This window comes from Sorex araneus, chromosome 3 (assembly GCF_027595985.1).
Source record: "Sorex araneus isolate mSorAra2 chromosome 3, mSorAra2.pri, whole genome shotgun sequence".
NCBI lineage: Eukaryota > Metazoa > Chordata > Mammalia > Eulipotyphla > Soricidae > Sorex > Sorex araneus.
In genome coordinates this window covers 203,570,860-203,597,305 of record NC_073304.1, presented here as the reverse complement: position 1 = coordinate 203,597,305, position 26,446 = coordinate 203,570,860, and the positions used below count along the sequence as shown (strand labels likewise).

General features: G+C 38.8%; 1 protein-coding gene across 6 annotated transcripts in view; it reads right to left on the bottom strand.

Moving 5' to 3' along the window:
- The window catches only part of BCAS3 (BCAS3 microtubule associated cell migration factor), a 613,911-nt gene that overhangs the window by 240,663 nt on the left and 346,802 nt on the right, over positions 1-26,446 (bottom strand). The gene's annotated exons all lie outside the window — the stretch shown is intronic.

The window sequence follows — 26,446 nt, the reverse complement described above, 5'->3', positions numbered from 1 at the left end:
ATGAGAATACTTCATAGCTTCCATGGTATCTTTCTAATTACCTAAGTGTTCCGAGTGTGGTATTTGGACCACTAAATGATTAAAAGAGACTTACTGTATATGCTTGTCACAGATAATCTACATCCTCACCATTAATTCCAAATTAGAGAGAATCGTCTGAAATAAAATAAAAATTTGGGTAGACTTGACAAGGGCAATAGATTATCCTCACGTGGTGACAGATGACAGAGCCATTGACTTGGCAGATGCACAAAGACCTATCAGGCAAGACACTCATTTGCAATGCCCCTACCTAGAGTCACGTAATACTGGAATGTACCAGGTCTTTAATTATGGGCATAACGCTGAATTTGAATCTTCTGACCCAGATGTGATTAAAATTACCAAGTGAAAGGGAATTTATTTTTTCTCCTGGCAGTCTCTCTTATACAAATAAGAAAGAAAGGTGATTATAGGCACCTACCATCGAATTTAGTAAAAATCACTGGGAAAAACCCAGAAGGGTGATTTAATGATCTGAGAAATGAGGCAAAAGTGTCAAGTCTGAAGAATTTAAAAATGGTTATAGGTCAAAGCACTAAAAACTTCTTTGGGCATGCCGTGGGTCCAGGGGTAACCTGGTGAGGAATCTGCCAGGGGTTAATTGTAACCCTGCACGAAAAGCAGTTAACAAGTGAGAATTAGAACACCCAGGAGGAAAAGAAAAATGTTTCCAGTGCCATGAGAAATAAACAACAAAGGAGAAATATTTCCTTTGGCTACCACTACCTCTTTTCAAAAGCTCAGAGGAGCTAGGGGGAATGCCAAGGACTGGTTTTCTCTCAACTCCCTCTGAAACATTTGTCTTCATTACCACTCTTTTTAATCAGGGCTCCTTCATGAGTGTTTCTGCTCAGCCCCTAAGGGGCAGCCCTGTTCTGCGATAAATCAGAATCCACACCGCAAGTCAGTAATCAGCACTTCCAGGGAAAGAAAAACAGAGAAGTGCAGACCACGATGCTGAAAAGGCCCGGGGGCTCCCAGGCCTCAAGGAAGAAGGAACTGGAATGCAGAAATGATAAGTTAAGAAGGTACAATAAGTGTTTCATATTTATTTTAAAATCCCAAACACAAATTGTTCGAACTGAGCTGTAAGAGTTTGGAATATAATTTCATCTTAACAATGTCAGATAGACGAGGGGTTTTGGTAAGTGAATTTAGACCCTCAATTTAATGATTTTGATAACTCAGTCAAAATTTAGACCCAAGATGGAGCAATGGGAGAGAAGAAGAATTAGATTAACCAAAGTCAGAAATTTGCTGTCTCATCACTAGTTTCAGAGATGTTATTTAGAAATTTTTTATTTTAAAAAGAGTCCTGGTGAGAACTCATCAATGTCTGTAATATGACTGTACTTTGCTTCAGTGGAATTTGGATCATAAAATTAAAAATACACTATTATTTCACAGAAAATGTTCTTACAAATAATCCAGGAAAATGACTGAACAGATTTGCTACAAGAGTTTACTACAGAAACCAAAACGTCAAATATTATACACAAACATAGATCTCATGCATGATCAAAAGACTGGAATAAAACCACTCACAGGAAAAAAAAAGAAATATGAGGGAAAGAGGTCAACGTGAGAGGAAATGGTGGCTCTAATTCTATGTCCACTATTATTGATTTGCCGTAGCCATATCACCTGGATCTGAGTCTCAACTCCTTAAGTCTAAAATGGAATTCACATCTTTCCTATACACAGGTAAGGTTGCTGCAATTCCCCATAAATACTGATATTCATATGATAAGAAACTTTTCTGAGGGAATTTGGGGTTAAAAACTAACACTAAATGCCAATCAGGAAATTTATGACTTGTAGGCAGACACATTCATATTATGGTTGCTACATCCAAGATTTTTGGATATGAGCTTAGATATAAATATCCACAATGTGTAATATCTGACTGCAGCTTGGCATGCCAATAAGTCAGTCAAGAACTGAAGGCATGGCTTCCAAACATTTCTGATGACCAACTTAAAAATCTGTGTTCTAGCTCTGTGCCTATGACAGTGCATGTATAGCATGCACAAAAGTGACATGTACTCAAATATGTGACACCACAAGATGAAGAAGCAAAACACTGGGGGCTGGGGCAATAGTATAGCGGGTAGGGTGTTTGCCTTGCACGTGGCCGACCCGGATTTGATTCCCAGCATGCCACATGATTCCCCAAGCACCTCCAGGAGTAATTCCTGAGTGCAAAGCCAGGAGTAACCCCTGTGCATTTCTGGGTGTGACCCACAAGGAAAAAAAAAAGAGGCAACACACTTACCTAGGAGCCAAGAGCTACAGCTCCCCAACTTCCTTGGCATTATTCTGCAGTTTGTCTGCGGAAGTTTGATGGCATGATATTGGCTTATGAGATATAGGGACTTTGTCCTAACATAGATGAACCCCCTTTGATATGGGAGCACATGTTTCCCAGAAAGACCAGGATTCTTCCATTCCAATGTTTAAAAAATATAACTTTTAAATCTAACTTAGATACTAGCAGCCCTCAAGGTGATGAGCACTTCCGGAACCTAACCACAGAAATCAAACTCCTGCATTTCCTGCTTCACCCAGAATGCTTGTCTGACATTGACTTTGGGAAGAAAAAGTCTCTGAAGACCGCAGAAGAAATGTTTCTTGATAATTGACTTTCTGGGCTGGCATCTGAACTGCCAGGAGCCCAACTAAACAAAAAGGTTACTTTGGGCAGCACCCAGGTACTTACAGAGTGGATATACAGGAAGCAGAGCTAGCATTTTAAAATCTCCATTCAATTTAGATATTGGGTTGTAAAACAGGACATAATGAAAGGTTCCTGAAAACAGGAGTAACATGATAAAAGCAGTATCAGAAGAAGATTCTGTCAGAGTTATGCAAGCGAAACAGAAGGAAGTGGCAAGGGAGAGAGACTGACATTTGTGCTAAGAAGTTGTATACTGCCACACTGTGCCAGACAAGAGTTAAGTAAGAATGAGTTTGGGTGTTATTCTGACGACGAATGGGGTTCCTGGGGTTGTAGTGATTGTTCTTTTATGTATGAGAGAATTAAGGATAAGGAAATAACACAGAATTATTTATGAAAAGGAAAGGAAGACAGTGAATTCATTGGCACAAGGAGCTCTAAGTTAGAATTGAAAGACATACACGTGTAATTGTTATTAATATGCAGTGAAAGAGCTGTGAATAAAAAAAAACAACTGGGTGTAGAGACAATGCAGGGCTTAAGGCACTGCCTTGCATGTGCCCAACCTCAGTTTGATCTGTGATGTCACACGTACAGTCCTCCACACGCTGCTAGGAGTGACCCCTGAGTACAGGGCCAGGCACAAGCAGGCTCCTATAGTCAGGTGTGGCCCAAGGACCCCACAAAAATAAAAATCATATCACAAATTAATTTGGAATGAGTCCTGTAAGCTCAGCAGGTCTTTTGTTGTATGGGACTGAAGGAAACCAGGACAGGCAGCATTCGTGGCTCTGGCTTACCGGCCAGCCGTGGGAGCCACAGAAGCAGAGGATGGAGGGGCAGTGGGGAATGCATAATCATGCTTTTTGGACCCTTGGGGTATACTCCCAGGAGTGGAACTGCTGGATCATTAAGAAGCCCAATTTTTAGTTTTTTTGAGGAATGTCCATATTGTCTTCTAAAAATGATGGACCAGTTGACATTCTCAGTGACCAGGGATAAGTTAAGGAAGGGAACACAACATTAGGGCAACTGTGTAGGGGAAATGTACTGGCCACAGAGCCAGGCATGGTAGGGGAGGGGGTGGGGGCTTGGGGGATGAAAATTGGACACACTGGTAAAGGAACTGGTGTTGGAATATTATAAATCTGAAATTCAGTCACAAATATCTTTATAACTTTGTGATTCACTGTAATTCAGTTTTCAAAAAACCAAGCAAACCATCATTCTTGGTTTAGAAGCAAGGACTGGCAATATTTTAAGGCAGAAATGGAATTTTTTTTTCCAAGTGAATCTGGTGATTAAGGTAATCAGTGTTAATGAGCCCGCTGTGAGAAACATTTCAGTCAGCCTCATACATAAAAATGACTTTTGCAAGCCTTGAAGAGGGGTTCACAAGAATTAATAAAATCTCAGTGTCTTAAAATACAAGAAGAGCAGAAAACAACTTATGGGAGAAACACAGGCGTCACACAAAGGCTCAAGGTTTCCCCCCATTACAAAAAAGAGGGAAAAACAAAGCTCCTCTTCAAGGTATCCAGAGTGCATCCAGGAAACTCAAAATCAAGTCTGCCTGCCATCCAGGAAGCCCCCTCAGAAACATTCTTGTTTCTGACAAATACCCACCCACCGCCAGGCCTGAGAGACACATGGTGACCAGAGCATGTTGTCAAAAGTTATCATTATAAAACGTCCATCTTCCAAAAGTACAACCTTTGCTCAGTGAAATGTTTTCCTTGGAAGACAGCTCTTCTGAGAGCTATAAAAAGGTGGTCAGAATTGATGAGGTCTGCTCTTGGACTTGAAGCTAACAATCATGTTTAAAAAATGTAAAGATGAAAAATGCTGGTGAGAGGTTAAACAAAAATAACAACAAAATTCATGAACTAGGTGTCTGCACTTCAAAGAACTGCATCATTTTTAGAATTCCTCTTTAGAGAAAAGCAGGTCCAAGGATGTGATATGGTCCTCCTCCTTGAACTTCCTTTCTGGTTCTGCAACCCCCAGAAGCCAGCTTTGTATTCCAAGGCCTGGGCTACATATAAAGTTCACAACTCTTTGCCTGATCTCATGATCCTCTATCAAAACAGTACTGTCAAAGTGTTTCCTGTCTAGCTCTGCCATTGCGTGAGCATTTCCTTGGCTGCATCAGCTGCCAAATTAAATCCCTTTGGTAGAAAACTGCAGAGAAATCACTATAGTCCTCTACCCTTCTCCACCTTAGGTTGACACCGGGAAGTGACTTAGGAAGTACTCTAATGGTTACCAAATTTGGGAGAACTGATTTCACTTTGCTGGGCTAAAACATATGTTTAGGGAAGTCTGCATCACTAATCATCACTTGACCTTACGACAGACCAAAATCTGCGTTTTTTTTTCCCCCTTTAAAAAAAAATCACCTTTTAACAACTAGCACCATGATGTAAATGCAAAATCATGTTGTGAGATGACTGCCAACATGCTCATTTCCAGATGTCTGACGAGACAGTGAAGAAACACCAAAAAGGATGGTGACAAACTCTGCTGAGTTACTTGCTTACTGGGAATCTTACACAGCTGTCAAAGCACTTAAGACAGAGGCGTACTACAAGTTTGGCTATTCCTTTTCAAATCCTAATCCACCAGCTTGGGCAGAAAAGAAATGTGTTCTCAAAAAAAAAACAGAAAATTTCCCCAGATGTATTATTATAACTGTGTTCAGAAGTAATGGCAGTGTGATTTAGTGTGATTTAACATATACTTACTGTTGCTCCACATTTCATTTAAAGAAACTTGTATACCAATCACATATATAAGATAGGAATCTTTTTAAAATTCTACACATTCCACAAAATCTCCCCTCTGCAAATCGGCCCGTGATAAAATCTGACTAAGTCAAAACATAATATTGCTCGGTTGTCCGTCCAACACAGGCTTCTTTTTTATGTACTCATCCTTGACTCACACTATTCCTGGTGGAAATCTTCCAAAAACAACCAGATTTAGTTGTCAGATTTACAGTATCAAGGATCTCTGAAATGACTGGGTTCTTTAAAAGAAAAGCCAAACTTTGGGTAATTACATTTAAATTCCTTAATCATATTTTCTGATCTCAATGGGAATTGTGGTGTTCCTTGCTTGAATATCTTCTCCTGAGCAGTATGAATGCAGTACAGATTCTTTCTTCCATTTATTTATTTATTTTGGTTTTGGGGGTGGGGGTTGGTGGAGAGTATACACCCAGCTGTTCTCAGAACTGACTCCTGGCTCTGAGCTCAGGGATCACTCCTGGTGGTGCTCAGGGGACCATATGTGGCACTGGAGATCAAATCCAGGTTGGTCACTTGCAAAGCAAGCACCTTCCCCACAGAACTATCTCTCTGGCCCCTGGATTCTTCCTTCTAAATGATAGTTAACATAAGGACTCCCTTTTGGCAAATATGTTAGTTTCAAGTGTGAGTTTCTTAAGTTTTCTTTTTCATGCATTTAGAAGTAGTCGCTCGCTCTCTCTCTTTTCTCTCTCTCTGACACATACACATTCTCTCTTTATCACGTTTCTAGCTTTTTAGAACCTGTTCACCACAAAAAGAAGAAAAACTCAAAAGGTTTTAAGCATCTCAGGAGAATTTGTAAGCACACAGCTTACTAGCACTGGTAGACACTATTGCAGCTCTATAATATTTGTTTCTATCTGACCTCTGAACATCAGAAATGTGCTCCATTCATTTAAATTTCTAGTCCCGCATTCTCTACCTGAACTTCCTTTAGGGATGCAAATAGTCATTTTGTGCTGTCCAATAAGGTAGAGTTGTGAACCTCATGAGACCAAGGAACTGAATTACAAATGTTATCTAGTTTCCATTTCTTTAGAATTATTTACCCAAATATCAGAGAGAGAGAGCTCAAAAGCCTGAGCTCATGCAGAGCCTGCTTTACCTGCAGGAGGCCTAGGTTTGGTTGCTGGCACTACACAGACCCCTGAACACCACCCGGAAGAGCCCCTGAGCATCCCTCTACACCAAAACCCCAAAATTAAACGAGATATTCAAAACAGCAAGAGGAGGCCACACTCGAGAGCAAAGTAGTAAGCCATGAGGTATGAACAGCAAAGACCAGTGGGAGCCAGGAGTGCCTTTTCCCTCCTGCCATAGCTGAGTAAGGACAGGATACACAGAGACCCCTGCAAAGCGCTGTGATTCAACAAGTGCCAGGAAAGTCACAAGTGTCACTTCAAAACAACAGAGCAGTTACCCTGCCAAAGTGGCAGGGTGGGGTGGGGGGAGATGGGATTGGGGAGGGTGGGAGGGATGCTGGGTTTACTGGTGGTGGAGAATGGGCACTGGTGAAGGGATGGGCTCCCGAACTTTGTATGAGGGAAGCATAAGCACAAAAGTGTATAAGTCTGTAACTGTACCCTCACGGTGATTCACTAATTAAAAATAAATAAATTTAAAAAAAATAAAAAAAAACAGAGCAGGTACAAATCTTAAGGAAGACCCCATGTGTTCTAATATTACCCTCCAAAGATGAAGAAACTCCTACATCATATTGCAAGCTGTTGGTAGAGGAGACAAAGTGGCTGCCCAGCAGACTAAAAGTATTCTCTAACTATGGATTATAGAATATTATAGAGCTGCAATAGTGTCTACCAGTGCAGTGCTTGTGATAAAGGATGGATAGCTTAGGGCACTGGTCTCATGCTTAGAAAACTAGCTCAAGAAGAAATCTTGCAGCCATCTAAGAAATTCCTGTATTCACAGCAGTCAAGATACCTTTGTTAGCAATGTTTTTCCCACCGAGAGAAAAAGCCCCTAGAAGTGAAAGAGTTAAAAGAGACCAAAATTAGACACAGTTCATGTTAAAGGTTAGAAGAATAATCAGTCATTTGAAAAACACTACATAAACATTTTTCCGGATGCAATTTTCAGTCCAAGGATACATTTCCCAGTAGAAATCAGCAGCTAAAAAGGAAATCATTTCGTCTCCATAAGTGCCAAATTGTATCCTGATTTTTCCTGGCCTGGCTCAACTTTCAAAACTAGTGGTTCAACTTCTGCAATCTTTCACCCAATGACTATGTAAACACATCTTTATAAGACAGACATAATCCTTGGGTGGGCCAATTTATGTTGGATTATGAAAATACTTAAAATACAAAATCGTATAATGACTGTTGTCCTTTGGTTTTCTACTAAAAGGAAAGAAAAATCCAGTTAGCACAGGCAGTGGCTCATGTGAAGATAATATGACACATATACATTGCTTTCTCTTTTTTTTTCCAATATATTTGAGAATAAATATTACTGACAATTCAGTAAAGCATTGCCTCATATTTTGGCAAGGTAATATGTAAATTAAGAATTGCAGTGTGTCTCTGATGTACTCAACATGCCACACTGCACCACACAATTGGAATGAATTAAACTACTCACATGAGGCCAGAAAAAATTCTCACCCTTGGAAGCACTTGGATCTTCCGTATCTGGTCAGAGGTTATAGAAACATTAGTCTTACAGATAAAGTAATCCTAACTAAAAACCGTAAGATTCTCGCAGAATTTATTACTCCCTCTGAATTCTTTATACATATCTGCATATGTACATATCTCACATTTTTTCAGAACTCATCATAACAGAATACAAATAGATTCTTCAAACCTATAGCTAAGAGAAATCATAAATTTTAAATCTTCATGGAAAAGTAAACTTTTTTTCACTCCCCCCTTGAAATCCTAGACCTTTTATAGTCAACTACAAAATGCATCACGAAAAGCCTATCTTCAATATGTAGCATGCAGAGGGAAGGAATGTTAACTTTGTCCTCCAATGGGCAAAGTTATGTAAAAGAAGACATTTGGGGAGTCTTTGAAGAGTGCAAAATAAATCATAGTTGTAAGATCTGGAAAAGTTGGTGGAAAGAGATTTCCACATCTGTGTCTATAGGTTCATGCCTTGGGAATAATGTATCTTCAAAACCATTCACTGGAAATTGTTGTAAAGTCTCCTTTCTTCAGTAAGTAGCGCTAAAGAGTAGCAATCAAAATTATTTCACCAAATGCTATTAAAATTTTCAAATATCCATTATTATAGTCACAAAATGATTTCAGTGAAAGTTGTAACTAAGGAAACTGAAATAACTTAATTACACAAATTTCTTGGAATTTATTACAATTCTAACAATAACTTTGTAATGGCTATATTGTCTTTCATCTTTGTTCTTAAGAAAATAAATAAGTATGTCACTGAAGCAGATGAACAGACTATATAGAAATGAACCCAGCACAAGAATCTTTCTTCCCATGTGCTAGGAGAGACTGATGAATGACGCACTATTTCAACTAACAAAATTTTTGCTGAGTGCGAGGATATATTTGTATTGATTACTTCTGTCCAAACGGGACAAAGTATCAAATTAAATGTTTCCTTCGAACCCTAATTTGAAAGATTTAGACAAAAAACCTATAACTTGTTGTCAAAATGATAAAAATCATTAATGTTTCTGAAAACAAAAATCACCAACTAACAAATCAAAACTAAAGGTGCATGTTGATTATTTAAATCTAGCTTTTAAATTGAAATATTTTCCATTCCTTCCTGATTTAAAACACTCTTATTATGAAAGCCACCGTTATTTCTAAGTGAAGAAAGAAAAGGGAATTTGTCTTACTTCTCCCCTCTCCTCACTCTGCCATTGTCACCTGTATCTATTTCCAGGAAGCCAATATTCATTAGGGTTAATCTGCCTACTAAATGAATAAACAAAGGATTTCTCTGTCACTAGCAGGCCAGGTGAGTTGATAGCATCTTCTAACACAGAAAATCATCTGTACCATACAGCTCAGGAAATTACCTGCTGCAACCCACACCTGGGTCACTTGGCAGGCAGCTCTGTTATGTTGAGTAATAAGAAGGAAAAATGAACTACAACTATTTTTTCAAAGAACTAAAAAATCCTGCATATTTAGAACAGATCAATTAAATGTACCTTGCTGAAGGAAACCAGTAGGGGAATTTATTATTAAGGGAAACATTTCCATTTTTCTTCTAAAGATTACTGTATCACTGTATCACTGTCATCTGTTGTTCATCGATTTACTCGAGCGGGCACCAGTAACGTCTCCATTCATCACAGCCCTGAGATTTTAGTAGCCTCTCCTTACTTGTCTTTCTCAATGATTGGAGGCTTTTTCAGGGTCAGGGGAATGAGACCTGTTACTGTTACTGTATTTGGCATATCAAATACGCCATGGGGAGCTTGCCAGGCTCTTCTATGCAGGTATATAACAGTGAATATAAGAACTAACACTAAAATGCCAACAAATGATGATATAAGAATATATACATATAATTATCAATATTTCAATTAATTGCAAGATCTTGCTTACAATGCAACAGCTCTCAATTAGAATGTTATCAATAAATGGAATGAGGTATACAGGATCATAATCCTTACCTTTCTAAACTTTTCAAACTTTCAGACCCAGTCCAGTTCCAGGACATGGTGGTTCATCGGATGTTGGGAAAAACCAAAGAATGGTATTTATTAAAATGCTTAACTGATAATATTACCTAGGAGGGGCTCCCAGAATGGAGTAGAATTCTAGGTCTACCTTCCCAGAAGAAATCATTTTTTCATCTAAATTATGCACAAGAAGATCAACAATTATCAATATACACACAGACCAAAAAATTTTTTATTTGATTTCTCAATAAATGTATGTGTATGAGAGACATGTATTTAAGTATGAGTTTTAGTTTTTAATATTTAAGGGTGGCTCCCAAGCAGTGTTGAGGAGATCTGGAAGACACTCCTGCCAACACATAGCCGATGTGACTAGATGTTTTGATGCTCATGCCCAATAGTGCTCAAGGGCCACTAGGGCTACATCTAGAGGTGCTGCAGGGACTGCAAAGGTACACTCCTGGGGGACAGTTATTTTAAATAATAACTGAGGGAAAGGGGTGAGGGCATTTGCTTTGCACATATCTGACCTGGGTTCAATTTCTGGCACTGCATATGGTCCCCTGAGCACCAGAGGAATAATTACTAAGTGCAGAGCCATGAGTAAGCCCTAAACACAGCCAGATGAGGCCCTCCAAAACAAAAACAAAACAAAAAACCTCCCCCAAAACTAAGAGCCTGAAAACCATGTGACATAAGCAGAGAAAAGAAATACAGAACTGATTTAATGAGGCACATCACAGTGCAGGACAAAACTCCTGTCCACAAATGAAAACAAGTAATTTTGATTGTGATTAGTGATTGGGGCTGTTACCTCTAGTCCTGTAAGAGGGCCTCCTTGTGATGTGGTTCGAAATGACTAAGTCTAGATACTTGTGTGCCAGCTACTAAACTGTCATCCTTTCAGTGTATACCATTATGTAGCAGAAATGCGTGCTATCTTTCTTTGACTTTATTTGAAATATGCATGCAGAGCAAAGAAGCAAAATGACTGGCAGATTGGACATCACTGTCCCCAGAGACAAGACACTGAAAAAGGGGTGGGAAAAGAGGGTTAGGTATCCCTGAACAAGTGCCACCGTGGGGCAAACCTACAGGAATCAAGACTGGATTTGCTCCAGGCTGGTCAGAAACAAATAGGGTCTCTGTTCACAGAATGGGCTCTCACTGTTATTGTATTTAAATTTCTTAGCTTCACAAAAGTTTCCTTCACAATGTATTAACACTAACTATATTAGGTCACAGATATGGATGTATACATATACACAGATGCACGTGATGTTGTTGAACACAACAAAACTCAGGGGAGAGAGGTCCATGTTGGACAACAGTGCTATTGAGGGGAAATGGTAGAAAAGAGAGGCCTTTTCCCATGTGAAATGTGCTTAAGAAAATGCAGAATACAAAGATTTTTTTTTTTAAAAAGCCTTACATAAAAATGTGCACTCTTTCCGCTTTTTTTTTTTTAATCTCTTGGACCAGGTATCTGAGATAAGTCATTTAAACATAAATCAATGTCAAATGCAAACTGCATGTGACTCCCAACAGCCATCAGCTCAAATTGTTGTATTGACAACAGATGCGAAATATGTGAATGTCATATATACATATTCTTGAATTTATTTTTGCTGAGAGGGTTTTTTGGTGTATGTGGGAAAATTCAGCATGTCAGCTTAAGGAAATGTATATGATTTCCCTTTCAAGATCCTACAAAAACATATGGGAGCAAGATAATGTTTGTTCTGACCTGCCAAATCCTGCGGAGATCATCTCAAATCCACATCACATTCCTGAGCACTAATGCTCACACTGGGGCCTGTGCATTAGCAGATGTGTGAAAATGCATGGACTCAGAGAACTCCCCCATGGCCTCACATCTAAAGAAGCTCCTCTTCAACAATGATTCCAGCCAAAAGCTGGAATGATGTTTCCAAGTGAAGTATACCTTCATTTAAGCCAGTGTCTGGACAGAAATATTCAACTGAAGCTCTTGTTATTTGGCTCCGAACCAAGGGGTGCTGGAGTGAATGTGAGATGTTTAGGAGACCTCCTACTCCCCTCGCAGGACTCAAGTCAATTCAAAGATCTGGTACATTCTTCCTGTAGCAACTGCTAACAACCAAACTTTCATACTTCAAGCCCATCAACGAGAAAGTTACGTGAGTGGGTTTAGTTGTGATTCTGACAGGCCATCATGCCAAGACTGTTGAAGAATGCTCCCGACTTATTATTGAGGCTGTAATCTAGATGTTGAGCATGAAATAAAATAAACTGCCACTGTCTACCTTCTTTGGAGCTTCCTTTTGAAAAAAAAATTATGTTTTGTGAATAATATAAATTTATACTTGATGTAGAAAAGTCTCAGAATTTGGTGAGAGTGTTTATGTATGTGCTGTATTTAACAATTTTTTCTTGGAAAGTAGAAATTTTCCTTTAAAAAATTTGTGGACTTTCATCTCACTGAGAGTTTAAAAATAGCACTGGACTTTCTTCTCATTGAGAGTTTAAAAATAGCACTGTAGCACTGTCATCCCATTGTTCATTGATTTGCTCGAGCTGGCACCAGTAACGTCTCCATTGTGAGACTTGTTAAATAAATAATAATTTGTTTAAAAATTATTTTAAACAAATTATTATTGTTTAAAAACTTGTTTAAAAATAATCCCGGCAAATTCTAACCCAAAGAACAATTTTATCAAGATTCAAAAAAAATCCCTGGGGTTGCATGCGAGTTGTAAATGTTGGAATATCAGTAATTTTAACCACCCTCAGTTTGCTTATTTTGAAATATATTAGCTAATTTATGTAAATAAATTATGTAAATAAGTTCTGCATCTCTGAAAGGCTTCCTAGTTTATCTTAAAATTAGATTTTTAGCCACACCTGGCAGTGCTCAGGTGCCACTCCTCACTCTATAAATGATACTGTATAACTCTAGCCCTTCTTTAGACAGAGTAGTTATACAATAGAGCTCACGGCAGGGTTGCCATTTGCCCAACTTTTGAAGGAGCATTAGCAGTATTCCAGATTAAATATAATGTTCGTCTTGATTTAAGATAGGTATTAGTTTTTATTTAAATAATTTACCAGTCTCTTAATAATGATCTCAAAATGAATTGACTTTTTATAAATGAACCTTTAGGCATCAGGTAATATGATATTTTCCTATGGAACCAATTAATATTGTATATATAACAGTACTTCTCAAAGATGGGAGAAATCATTTGGTCGTGCAACATGATTCTTTATGGTAATGTTCAATTTGGTTTGTTGGCATTTTATCTGATATTTTTGCATATAAATAGCTATGGACAGTTCTGTTTTATATGCTTGTTAGGTAGGAACTACTGATTTTTTTTTAAATCCCCTCTTATGGTGAGGAGTAGAAAAATCTTGTCTTCAGAAGGTGTTGCAAATTTCCTATGTATTAATGTTATTTATAATGAAACAGGGAAAGGCAAGAGGCTCCAGCCTGCAAGCATCAAGGTGAGATAATGGCTTCCACATGGCTGAACTGTCAGCTTTACTCAGTGTGAACTGCCGAACAAGTACCATTTAAAATACAGGACTTTAAAGGAATAAACAAACAGAAGGAAGTCCAACTCTTCATTGACAAGCCAGAATGTATTTTTTTTTTTTGCAGTGTCACTTTGGAAGATATGTAAGAAAATCAGGTTAGAAAAAAGAGACCAAAGAACACGCATTTTAAACAGGAGCACCAGGATTCTACCAAATGAGTTACAACTTTGGTAAATGTTAATTAAAATTTAAACTGCTCAATATATTCAAAAGTTCAATAGTTCTGGGGTCCTTTGATTCAGTAGTACTTAATATGGTGTCTAAGAGTTTGTGATAGGATCTATAGATAGATCTATTCTTTCTCCAGACCTGGAGGCATGGAGAAAGAAAATACTTTTGTCTTTTAAATAGGTTCTTTATTACAGAAGATAAATTGCATTCAGGGGTTGGAGCTATAGTACAGCGGGTAGGACACTTACCTTGCACACAATACCCTGTTCTATCCCTGGCATCCCATCTAGTCCCCTAAGCCCCACGAGGGGCAATTCCTGAGTTCAGAGCCGGGAGTAACCCTGAGCATTGCTGGTTGTTCTCCCCCTGCCCCCAGAGAGGAATTGCATTCAGAGTAATAACATTTTTACCCCCCCTTTCCCCCAAGAGTAATAAAATTTCATCCCACATGCCACCCAGCATAACAAAATTTCAGCTGCAGAATATTCAGACCACAAAGAAACTAAAAGGAATCAGTAACTCAAACCAAGGCAGTATCAGAACAGAGGATCAGTTAAACAGGAGTTCCAGAACACAGTGTCAAGTTTAATAGGTGTTCATCTCCAGCTCTTTCTATCAGGACTAGCTCCAGAGTAATTACATTTGTAGTCTCTGCAGGTTTACTGTAAAATATCTGGGACAGAAGAGACTGAGCTTCTAACGCTACTTTTAAAGAAGTCAGAAAAAAATTAGATGATATGGCAAAGCTGTGCCTATTCTGAGCAGGATTCAAGCTCGCACACACACAAAATGAACCCGACACTCAGACTCAGGGAAAACAAATCCCATGGACGTCAAGGTTGCAATACTGGCAGCAGGTTTCAAAAAGAGCAACAATGCCAGCAATTGTTAGCGTATGTTAATGTACATACATTCAGTTTCTAGATTTTATTTCTTAACTTGTGCAATACTATCAGTCGTGAGGATGTTTCTAAGTCAAAGGAAGATGAAAAATCCATGATTCAATACATATTTATATCATGAAATGATCAACCCAATGAGTCCAATTCATAATTAATGTTCATTACCACAATTTGTTTTCTTGTGGTGACAACTTTTTAGAGACTTATGGCGATTGGTTTATTCTCTCTTGCCCCTTCACTGCTGTTTCATTTTACTTTTTTTGGGGTATCAGTCAACAGAGCTCAGGGTTATTCCCAGAGCAGTGTGCTCAGGTGTTGCACTTGAGGACCATGTGGTGCTGGGGACTGACTCCATGCCTCCCACATGAAATCATACCCACAGTCCATAAAGCACCCTCCAAGGTTCCATTGCTGCATCAATAGTGGGGGCACCAACCCATTTTAATTATGATGCTCATTGGGTGTGGGTCACACACATCAAGATGGGATGCTTATACACACACTCATTGGGGCTCCTGCCCACAGCGGAGGCACTTGAGTATGGTTTGGATATTTGCTGGGTTTGCTGTGGTGCTCATATATGTGGACTCACCAGAGATAGCACTGGCCATGGCACTAGAAAAATAGTTTTTTTCCCAGTGCCTTTAGAAGAGGTGCCTGTGAGGACTGCACCCCTTCCATGATGCTCTCACACACACAGAAGAATATAATGTGGCTGGACACTGTTTGCAGCACTTGGGATTACAGACAGCAGAATTGCCAGGATGATGCTTGGAGCATATGGGACACTGGGGACTGAGCACAGGTTTGCTGAGGAGGAGCTCAAAACCATGGTGTTGTTCATCCCAGGCCGGGAGGAAAACTATTAAGATTTATTCTATAGGCCCTCAAGATCACTTGCATATATCTGCTATATTTTCTTTATTCATTTGCACATAAAGTTACAGAGAAGCTGTTCCCATGGCTTGAAAACTGTCAATAATGTTTCTCTCTCTGACCCTAGATGCTTGTGTCCATTTTAAACTAAAATTTCAATTCCAAGTTAAAATGCACGAAGCTTTCCTTTACTCTGCATCTACACCAACACTTGCTTCTTGCCTTTGAAACAGCAGCAGTGAGGTGATATCTCAGGGAGGTTTGATTTGCCATTGTTTCACAGGCTCTACTATTTCTGCAGAGTTTCAATAGGTCTCAACACATTTAGATCTGAACCAATTATCAGATAGATTGGAAAATACATTCACCAATTCACAGGTAATCTTTTCATTTTGTTGATGTTTTCCTTTGTGGAGAGGAGTCCCTGGGCAGCGCTGAAGACCTGGTAGCCATATCCCTTTGACTGCCCAGACACCATGACAATGCTAGGGCCGGGGGCTCTGTGGAGGGTCTGATGACAGCTCAGCGCTCGAGGGCTATACATCTACCTCCTGTGTAAGGTGTTGGTCAAAGCTAGATGTGTGTTCTACCTCTTGAGTAATCTCTCTGAACTCATCATTCTTTTTGATAGGGAGTGAATTTCCAGATTGCTTTGGGTAGTATGGACAATTCAACAATATTGATTTTTCAATTTCATAAGAAGACTATTTTGCCATTAGTGTTTTCACTTAATCAATGTCTTAAGTTTTCATTGCACAGGTCTTTGACTTCTACAGTTAAATGTAGTCCCAGCTTGCTATTTTATTCCTTTTGATGTAATTATATGTGGGACTGCTTTTATTAATTTTTCTTCCTGATTTTACTAGTGCAAAGGGTGGCAGGTATATTTTATGTATTTGTTCTGTATCCGCCAACTTTTCTGAATTTATTAGTTCTAAAAATTCTCTGTAAATTAACAATAATATGCAAATAGAGACTTATTCCTTACTTGTTCCTATTCAATCTGGGTTTCTTTTATTTCTTTATCTTGCATAACTGCTCTGGCTAAGAGTTCGGGTACCATGTTGAACAGAAGAGATGAGACCAAATATCCTGGAAAATCTTTGTTTCCACTTATATTAGCTGTGGGTTTGTCCCATATGGTCTTTCTTAAAAATTCCTTCGGAATCCCACTGTCACTCCTATGTCCAAGTTTGTTTTGTTTTTTACTACAAATTAATAATGACAATTGCCAAATACCTTTTCTGTATATATTTAGACAATTGATTTTCAGAGCTTATTTTCATATAAAAAGTTATTTTTATTTCTGTAGGCCCTCACTAGCTTTAAAAAAAGGTTATTTTTTGTTGTTGTTGTTAATAACAGATATAAAATGTAACACCTTTCCTTACAAACATTGTACTGTTTTAGTACAACATCCACTCCACTCTCTTCCTCTCGGGCAACCTTAGTTCTGTTATCAATGTCCACTTGTTTTCCTTATAACATCTTCAAAACAATTCCATTTTTAAAATTTGTTCAGCCATTTTAAATCCTAATGTTGCACAAAAAACCTACTGTTGTGTGAAATCATCTGATACATGTCCTTTTCCCCCCTCTGATATTTTCAGTTTTGCATAATTCCTTTCAGGTTCTTCCATTCTGCTGTGAATGGAAAAGCTATACAACTGTATTTTCTTCTAACTGAACAGGATTTCATAATTACAGTCACAGCCATCTCTCAACAAAAACTTTAGATGTTTTGATATCTTAGCTGTTGTAGACAATGCTTCAATAACCACTTGGAAGATGTAACTTTTTTTTTTTTTGGTTTTTGGGTCACACCCGGTGATGCACAGGGGTCACTCCTGGCTCATGCACTCAGGAATTACTCCTGGCGGTGCTTGGGGGACCGTATGGGATGCTGGGAATCGAACCCGGGTCGGCCGCGTGCAGGGCAAACGCCCTACCCACTGTGCTATCACTCCAGCTCCAGAGAGATATAACTTTTAGTGTTAATCTTTCTGTATTATTTAGTAAAAAGTGGCATTATTGAATCATATGGCAGCACTATTTCTAGCTTCTGGAAAAAGCTCCAATTGTTTTCCAACATAGTTGCATCGATTATCACATTCCCACTATCAGTACACTAGAGCTTCTTTTTCTCTATGCCCTTGCCTACACTTGTTTCTTTTGATATGTATTTCAAATGTATAAGTTGATATTTCATGTTTGTTTTGATTTGCAGTTCCATGAAAATCAGCGATAAAGAGCATCTTTTCATTTTTTCATATGCTTGTTGGTCATCCAGATGTTCTCTTTTGAAAATTGTGTATCCAAATAGTTTGCCCATATTTTGAACTAGATTGAATCTCATCATACTGTAATACAGCCAACTTAATCAAGGCATATGCTTTTTTTGGCAAGGAAGAGGGTGACATCTGGCAGTGCTCAGGGCTTACCTTTGGCTCTCCTCAGAGATCACTTGAAGGACCATATACAGTGGCAGGGATTGAACCTGGGACGGCTGCATGCAAGGCAAGCATCTTACCTGCTGTACTATCTCTCTGGCCCAGCATTTGCTTCTTTTAATGTATGGCTTAACTGGATTTGTTAGAATTTTGTTGAGGAATTCTACATTGATATTTATTAGGGATGCTGACCTGTAAGAATCTTTAATTATAGTGCATTTGTCTGGTTCTGGTATCAGGATAATATTGGCTACATACACTTTTTAAGTGTTCATTCAACTTTCAATTTTTTAAATTAGCACATAAGAATTAACATATATTCTTTTTGAAAACTGGAAACACATAAAACAAATTTTTTTTTCTCTTTATATTACCAGTAAGCTAGACTAATTAGTACCTGAAAAGTACCTGAAAAGTTTAATGACATGCACTGTAGCAATGTCATTCCATTGTTCATTGATTTGCTCAAATGGGCACCAGTAACATCTCCATTGTGAGAATTGTTACTGTGTGGGCATATCAAATATGCCACAGGTAGCTTGCCAGGCTCTGCCATGCAGGCGGGATACTCTCGGTGGCTTGCTGGGCAATCCGAGAGGGACAGAGGAATTGGACTCAGGTCGGCCTCGTGCAAGGCAAATGCCCTACCCACTGTGCTATTGCTCCTGTACAAGCTTAATGACACAGACAATTTAGAACATGAATATTTAAGTAGCTTATTTAAAAAAATATTTCACAAACTGAGAAAAATATGGAATAGTAAATGCTAGGTTCTAAAATATCAATTAATATATCAATTTAATAAGTATTTTACATTAATAGAGAATAGGAACTAAGAAATTATATATACCAAAACATTAAGAATGAATTACTCTGGCGCTGGAGTGATAGTACAGCAGGTAGGGCGTTTGCCTTGCAAGCACCCGACCCGTGTTCGATCCCTAGCATCCCATATGGTCCCCCAAGCACTGCCAGGAGTAATTCCTGAGTGCAGAGCCAGGATTAACCCTGAGCATCGCTGGGTGTGACCCAAAAAGTAAAAAAAAAAAAAAAAAGAAAAGAAAAATGAATAAATTATTCTATCTTTACAATAATAGCTTACAAATTACATTCTTTATATGTCCCTGCATTTCCCAAACTTTCTTGAGAGAACATGTATAAACAAGGACAACAACATTTAAATAATCTGCTGAGAAGCATAAATCTGACTCTAGGAAACTTCCTCTGCTGCCCTGACTAGAGTGCGCCCGTGTGAAACACTCTTCTACGTTTCTTGTCTTTTCTCCCCTTAACACAGAATAAAAAAAAAACGATAGTGAAGGAATTCTGTAGGTTTTTCCTCTAGGGTCAGCATCCTCATGGCTATTCAAGGCATCCTAGCCACAGCACCACTTAACGTTTATTGAAAACCTCACAAATGAAATGAGGCTCCTTCTAAGATTTTTGGCGATCCTCTGGTTGAGAAAAATTAAAGGTCTAAGGAAAGCAAAGTCCAGGTTTTGGGGTAAACCACCTGGGTGGAAAGCTGGGTGGGTACAGGGAAAGTTTTCAAAGCATTCTGCCCTGTGGCAGGGTAGCTCTCAGTAAACTTAAGTAAAACATAGATATATATCACCCAATTTAAATTTTTCCTAGCAAGGGAGGGATGAAAGAGTGAAGACACAGATAAGGCTCTATTACAAAGCCACAGTTAAGTCAAAAGCAAAGAGGAAACCAATGGCGAGTACCTGAATATAAATTATAGAGCTTGAGGTAATCAAGAATTCACACATTTTCTATTCTCAGCTCCACCTAGATTTAGGGCATGGTCTGGTTCTCTGATGGAATGGAAGGACTCTGCTTTAGCAGGAAATCCTTAAGTTTTCAGGGATTTCTTGCAGAACTGTCCATGAAAAGCTCACGTCAACAGTGCTCTGGTCTGGGGTGGGGAGACGTTTTTGTGGTAAAGGATAAATGCAAATTAAAAATGTGAAAATCAGCATTATTTTTTGTGGCAAGAGTTAAAAAAAAATCTTTTTCACTTTTAAAGCCTTCAGATACCTGGGGGAAAAAGAAAATGCTGAAAAATTCTCTGACAGCAACAAGACACAGATTTTTCCCCAAGATGACACAAAATACTTGATTGCAGTTTAAAACAATTACAGCACCTAAGTAAAAATAAGATTACCACTTATCCAATAATTGATCAAATGTGAAATGAAGTGCTTTTTCTATTAAAAAGCATTGATCTCAACCTCCAAGGTTACTTGAAATAGTTAAATACTGATCTTCCTAAGCATTTCCCCTACTTCTGCAATGGAGGGAGACAAACAGCATTGCAGCATTTTGTCCCACCATTATAACTAAAAAAGTTTCTTTATCAGCAGGAAAGTGTGTCTGGTCAGTCTTCAGTGAAGGATCTGCCTGCGAGAAGCCTAGAACAGATTTGAAAGCTCCCAGAATTTATGCCAAAGTGAGTGCGGGGGTGGAGAGATGCTGTGAAAGAACAAACATCAAGCCCACCCAACTCCTGGAAATTTGAAAGAAAAGACAAAACTTTTCCAAGGGAAATAGTCATTTTGTTAAATGAAACCATTTGTAACTTGAGTAGTTCTTTTTTTTTTTCCTCCACACATCCTAAGAAAAATCCGCACACTGTCCTCTAATAGGCTCTGAAGTGTTGGTGGAAAGACAGGTCAACAAGAGCTGAAACCACTAATGTCAGCCTCGAAGAAGGAAGAGTAGAAGGCAGTGACGCCCCAACACTTTTATGATCCCAAACAAAAGTCTCTCCCAGGCTAAAAACCCTCCACCAACCTGATGCCAGGAACAAGTCTGACAGTCAAACGAAAACCATCATGCATAAACACCAATGTCATATTTCACATCCTTGTCAGATTTTTCCTTTACAGAAATGAAAAAGAATCCTCAAAATAGGAAGCAAGAAGTTAAAAGGGAGAAACAGAAGAAGACAGACCAACACAAAGAAGTGTGAATGCATGGCACTCTGTTTTAACAGATGAAGATGACAAAAAACAAACATAAATTCAGTCTTATTAACATGCTTCAAAGGATACTCTGCTCCTCAGAATCCTCTCTCTCTCTCTTTCCCTACCCTCGCCCCCCACTTTCTCCATACTTTGGGGCATTACTATTTGTAATGCAGGTACTGAAAGGTTATCATGTCTGTTCCTTTACCTACTTTCAGCATGAAGAAATCTAGAGTGATCATTTCCAATTATCATTGTCATAGGGGTCCCTTCTCTATCCCAACTGCCTTCTCCCCCAGCACTTGAGGCAAGCCTCCAACTGTGGACCAATTATTTGACACAATGGCCACGCAAACTACAATAAAAATGCTCCCATCAATAGCAGGAGCCAATAGAAATATTCCTGCAGAGCATTTCTAGTTATTCATACTTGGATCAAATCTATTAGGTAGAAGGCACAAACAGCATAAAAACAGTAAGAAATCAGCTTAAATACTTTTAACATGTGGAAATACAATTTTCATGACTGAGTTCTGAACAGCTTCTGCAGGTTTCAAAACAGCTAAAAACTTTGAGGTAATAAATACTGTTGAGGACAATATTCCATTGGGAGTCCATCCTCAAATGTGCAGGGCCAGAATAGAAGATCAAGGTGTCAGGTCCATTTACAATCAGGAAGGCCCACCGAGAACCAGAAAAATTTAAGCTGTTTGTATTCTTTAATCTCCCTCTGTGGGAAACAGAATAGCTTTGTCTCCCTCTCTCTCACCACCACATATAAAATAAACTTTGAACATTCCATAAGTTTGCTTCTTCTTACAAGTAGATGGAAAAGAAACATGACTTTGAACAATCACTATTCTTTAATGAAAGCCTTTCCTGTATTGAAAAAACATGTTCTGACAGATAGTAGCTTTCCTTACAAGAAATTATCAGACTCTCATCAGAGAGGATGTGCCAGTAGCACTGCAGCACTGTTGTCCCCATTGCTCATCGATTTGCTCAAGTCAGCACCAGTAACATCTCCATTGTGAGACTTGTTACTGTTTTTTGGCATATCGAATACACCACGGGTAGCTTGCCAGGCTCTGCCGTGCAGGTGGGATACTCTCAGTAGCTTGCCAGGCTCTCTGAGAGGGACGGAGGAATTGAACCCGGATCGGCCGCTTGCAAGGCAAATATTCTACCTGCTGTGCTTCGCTCCAGCCCAAAATCCATACATCAATGGAGAATATTTTCTTCAACTATTGTTAATAATTGCTATTTTATTCTTGTAATGGAGATGTCACTGGTACCTGCTAGAGCGAATCGATGACCAACGGTATGACAATGACAATGACAGTGATATTCTTGCTTTAAAATTTCTTATACTTTTGAAAGTCCAAAGTTCTGTGCTCAATATTTAGAGATGCTCAATATTTGGAAAAACTGTAGGCTTCACTCACTGATTCATATCTTTACTTAACCATACATTAGGTGACAATAGGCATCTTATTTAATATCTTTAACTATGGTTTCTTCACTTATATGAATAAAGTCATAACAATGTGCAATGGTAACCTGTCAAATTCTGAAAGGTATTAACTTCTATTAGGTGTTAAAGAGAGTTTTGCATGAATGTTTTGCACGTGTACAAGAAAACCTCGTTCTCACTTAAGAGGCAATATGGTGTCTAGTCAAGGCAAAGAATTTGGTTTCAATATTCCATGCTGAAATGTTGAATTCATTAACATTTATTGAGTGCCTATTATGCGGCAGAACCATTCTGGGTACTGTGGGGAGTACAAAGATGAGCTCACAATTTAGAATGGGAAATGGTGCTCAACTAACTTTAATATGAGGCGATAAACACAACAGTAAAAGTTTAAGAACAGAGGAGAGAGTGATTAATTTAATCAACTGGGTGAATTGGAATAAAGAGTAAAATTAAGAACAGGTTTCAAGTCAAATAAAAAGATTCAGGCACCAACCAAAGTTGAACTAAATTCTCTGTCAGGCTTAGGGGCTCTGATTCAGGAATCAGGGCTCTCCTATGGTTATAAAAACTTGAGAGATTGATTGACTGAAGAAAAATCTCTTGACACAGAAGAGTGAGAGTCTTTTTCTCTTCAAAATCTCTATTTGAAAAACACAGATGAAGAGTGTAGTAAGTGGCAGTCAAAGTTTCAAGTGCACCTTCTGGTATTCTCTACAATATTGACACCGAACATTTATTTACCAAATAATTATACTCTTTCAATACTAGCAGGCTTAAGACTCAAGATATCTTGGTACATAAGCTACCTAGAACATATGTACATATTACTGAAATGGTAGGAAGTTACAATGAATCTGGAATATACTTGTTCAGATTCCCTAAATACCAATACCCTGAGCTCATGTTCAATAAGAAGGACTAGCTTAAAATAAATTTCTTTCACCTTAAATGCCCGAAAGTTAGCAGAAAACAAAGCCTATCTACTCATTTCAGTGGATGTTTGCCAGTGGCAATCAGAGATCCCAGAAAACAAAAAACTGCTACAGTCAAGGCTAATCATAACCTTCAAACATTCATCTCCATGCTAGCTTTTGAGGGTCACTGTTTATTTTTATTATCTAGATGTGAAAGCTATCAAATATAACAAGCACACTATTTAAACACCACCAGAACCTAGCCACAGTCATGCTCAAGGCCCCTCTCCACATGTTCGGACAAGCCTCATGCATGAAGGTACTGGCAGAGGAACCCAGGTGTGTGTAATCCCATCAATGGCCAACATCCAGAGACTTTTAAAAGCAAGCTCGCAGATATCTTATAACCTACTTCTTCCTCTGGGAGAAATTAGCAAGCTACTGAGAGTTTCCTGCCCACATGGGACAGCCTTGCAAGTTCCCATGGTGTATTCATATGCTAAAGCCAGTAACAAGCTGGATCTCATTCCCCTGACCCTGAAAGAGCCTTCAATGTGGCATCGTTGGGAAGGCCGAGTGGAGAGAGGCTTCTAAAATCTCAGGGATAGGTCGAATGGAGAGGTTACTGAGCCCACTCGAGAAATCGACGATCAATGAGATTTCGTGATTCGTGATTTAAACACAGTGATGTTGGGGGAGACACCAGGTTGATAAGTCTCCTCTGAAGCTATACAAGCCCTGCTCTTCAGGTCTGTCTGTGGAGCAATGGGGCCTGGTGGTATAGGGCCCTACCCAAATGTGCCTGGGTGACCATGTGGTACCAGTAATTGACTCGGGGCCTTGTACATATGTGTGCTCCATCCTTTGAACTATATCCCTTTCTCCCTAGTACTTACATAATGTTTTTTTAAAAAATGGACTGGAGAGAAAGTAAGTACAGTAGGTAGGGTATTTGTCTTGGATGTGGCAGACCCACTGGGTATAGCCACGGGGGTTCAAGCATCACTAATTATAATCTCTTGATTCTGAGCACTGCTGAATGTGACCATTGCGAACTAAGAGAGAGAAAGAAAGAGAGAGATAAAAATATATAGAGAGATCATTTGAAAAGCTCTACAAAATATTTCAAGTAATCATTTTCTGATGGCCCAAACAAAGGAATAGTGGTCATTAATTTCAGGGCAATCCTGATGGAGGATCATAGGTCAGTCAGGAATACATTTCCAAGGTCTAAGTGAGGAAACAGGGATATAATAATTCAGCATTATTAAATTTTAATTCCTTTATGGTATATTTAAGACCTCATGATTTATCAGAAATTAACAATGCAGTTAATATCTATTATTTGCTCTTCAGCAGCCAACAATACCAGGCATGTGAAAATACAGAGAGTCCTTGTTTTCAAAAAGCCCTCCAGCATGAGATATTGTTTTCCTATCTTTTTCTAGACTTCTTAAGTATAGGGGGATCTACTAACAAAGACATCTAAAGCTTATCTTAAGCCCAGTGGTGCACAGCAATCAGGATTCACATCAACTACCACTTTATTCCTCCATTTCTATTTTCCTGCTTTTATTTCAATTTTTAAACTTGCTTACCATAACTTACAAAGCTGTTGAAAACAGAGTTTCGGGCAATCAATGTTCTAGCCTCAAACCCACTACCAATGTTGGCATCCCTCAATCTAACTGATACAAATGTTATTTCCACTACTCTCTCCGCCAGTGGATCAGAGATGTCAGGTCAGAATATCTGTTCTCCCAGGTTGTTTTTCTCAGCATATGCTTAGAAATGTGTAAAGATCAGATTCAAACAAGATATTTAAAAATGCAATTCAACTGCAGGTGTTTGGGTCAACTGGAGAAAAAAAAATTATTTTGATATTAAAAAAAAATTACATTCACAAGCAGCTGGAATGGAAGTCATGATTTTTACAGGGTATCAGGATAAACTTAGAGGTGAGACTTAAACTTCAGCATCCCAAATCCTAAAGATACAAGATGCTAATCCTATAGGAATCCACTTTTCTATGATCATCTGATAGTCTCTGAAATCCTATGAAGTATTAAACAAAAAAAGAAACAAAGCCTCTATTTTTCTTCTCTCCATTCACAACTTTTAGTCCCAATGTTCTGAATATAGGCATTTTCTGTAACAACAAGCTACCTTTATAACATCCAGATAATTATAGGTTCAGGTCAAGAACTCTGGACCATATCGATTACATCTCTATGCAACAAGGACCCTCCAGCACTGTCTGTAGCCACCGTAACAGGGACAGCTTTTAAGTATCTGTGACACTAAGAATTTTCAGTCCTATCAATGCCAGAAATGGAAAGCCAATGGCCAGGCAGGCCTGTCAGTTGTTGCCTGAAGCAATAAGGACAAGCAGGGAATTCAGCAAACGGTAACTTCACTGCCAGCTGCATTCACACATTTTGCCACCTGAACAGTTGATTCTCTTGAATGCCCGCATGGCTCACTTCAGCATACAGTGATTTGAAATGAATATTTGACCAGGAAGACTAAAAGGGGTTTCATCCTATCTGAGGCACCACCATAACACGTTTTAAGTAATTCTAGTTTTGTTTGCGAGCCACCCTGAGCTCTGCTCAAGGCTTCCTCCTAGCTCTGTGTGCTCAAGGGAACATATGCCGGGTGGGGACTGAACAGGCGTTCGCCACATGCAAGGCAAGAGCTTTGAGCCTTTCGCTATCTTTCGAGCCAGTATTTTCAGTAATTTTAAACAAGAAAGCAACATGTCTTTGATCCCATTATTTGCATGTTTCGGAAATGGATCTGTGATCCTAATAAAATGAGATCAAATGAGAGGATGTGAAATCACTGAATATTAAGTGTTGGGAATACCAGTATGAGATTTCTCCCATCTTCTCCAGTCATCTATCTACTGCTAATACTATGAAGAAGCCTCATAGACCACTGGGAGAC